Below are 1,815 nucleotides of genomic sequence, written 5' to 3' on the forward strand. Positions count from 1 at the left end.
ACTAATAAGCGAAGAACTTATACAGTTACAAATTTTTAATTTTCTATTGAAAACTCTTTTTGTAGTTAAGATGATTGGACTAATATAAGTTTCGAATTAGAAACAGTTTTGTAAACAGATTACGTTCAATAAATCTATTGATTATGTCATAGACTGGAATATTTTTAGTCCGTTTTGTTCGTATTGAAACGGTCTCTAGGATGTATATTTATTTTTTGATACATTAAACAACTTTATTTAACAAAAGAAGCTTTTACTGTAAAATGTTGATGAGAGAATTCTTATTCAAGGTATAACCACTACCCTAGATGACTGCAGTATATCATTAACCAAGTCCCATTAGCCATTAACCACTAGATAACAACATAACATGCTGTAAACACAGGACTGTGAATCGGCTCCCAATAGACTGACAGTGAGTGCTCTGTGGTCGATAGTGAGTAGGCGACGTCTGGGCTATGTGGGGTGCGATACCACCTCTCCTCATAGACTGTTTTTCGAATAATGGTGTTGATGGTCCTGAATCGATAATTTTGGTTACAGAAGATTTAACATGGAATAATATAAATTTAAATAAATAAGTTAAGTTTATGAATAATGTATAGTCGAATACACACGTTGATCACTTGCCACAATTTTTTTTTTTTTTTTCCGAACCCTCTAAAACAGAAATAAGAAGTGAATTAGTATGTGCATTGCTGTGAAAAAGAGAGAGTAATTCGTGTTGTGTCTTACCTTTTACTACCTTTGGTATTTTAAGGTTACCTGTTATATTTAATTTTACATATGAGCTATCCATTCAAGGAGCTATTTTGAGTCCGGAGGTGAGGGGCCTCCTCGTGATATCAAAAGTCGCCTAGAAGAAATAGGAGATAAGAAATATACCTTGTGTATTGCAACCCACAGAAAAATTCTCATTACCACTGTTTTCATTGATATGAAGCCTAATAGTGAAATATTTAATTTACAAGAATTGTATATTCAACGGTACGATTACTTATTATAATTACAACAATGAACCAGCATGCTTGACCACCTGGTGTCCAGGCCATCCATTCTCCCCCCCCCCTCTCCCAGACCTCATATCCTCAGTCTCAAACTCTTTGTCCATGATAAACTTCCCAAACCTACTTGTTTCGTACCTTCTCCTTTACAACCTGATAATCTTTCTAGTCTTCTACAAAAAGATGGCCCCGATATACTCTCCTCTAGAAGTGTTATTGGAGTTCTATCAATGCGTAGATTCTCCACATGTTTGTATCATGTAATTTTTTAACTAATAGCGAATTTACTGGTTGAATATATTTTTATACAGTTGTAAATAAATTATTATAAAAAAAAGATATATATATTTTTATAGGAGCATTATATGCCTGGGTAATTAAATGAATAAGCTTCTGATAAAAGTATAAGTCGAATTTATAACATATCTAGAACTCTTTAGATATTATTATTTTTTTTTCATTTGCTTTGTTTTTTCTCGATATTTATATTTTGTTTCTTTTTACAATGAAAATATTTTAAATCAAAGTTAATTAATATTCGACATAAGTTCGCGTCCGCCATATTTTTCTCTCTGGAACACATAAGCTTCTAGACGTTTGTTACTTTATATGGTGTAGATATTATGGATTTGTGGCAATGAGAAGCATGAATGCAGACAAGGCCATGGACCAGGCCGCCGCAGCGACCCAACTCATCGCTAACAAACTTCGAGACATAAACATTCATATCAATCCACAAAATACAGACGCCATCACCTTCTCATACAAGAAAACTCCCAACAGAGCACCTAAACTCAACGAACAGACAATA

Source organism: Halyomorpha halys, unplaced genomic scaffold (genome assembly GCF_000696795.3).
Source record: "Halyomorpha halys isolate HHAL.00 unplaced genomic scaffold, Hhal_1.1 Scaffold461.1, whole genome shotgun sequence".
Lineage (NCBI taxonomy): Eukaryota > Metazoa > Arthropoda > Insecta > Hemiptera > Pentatomidae > Halyomorpha > Halyomorpha halys.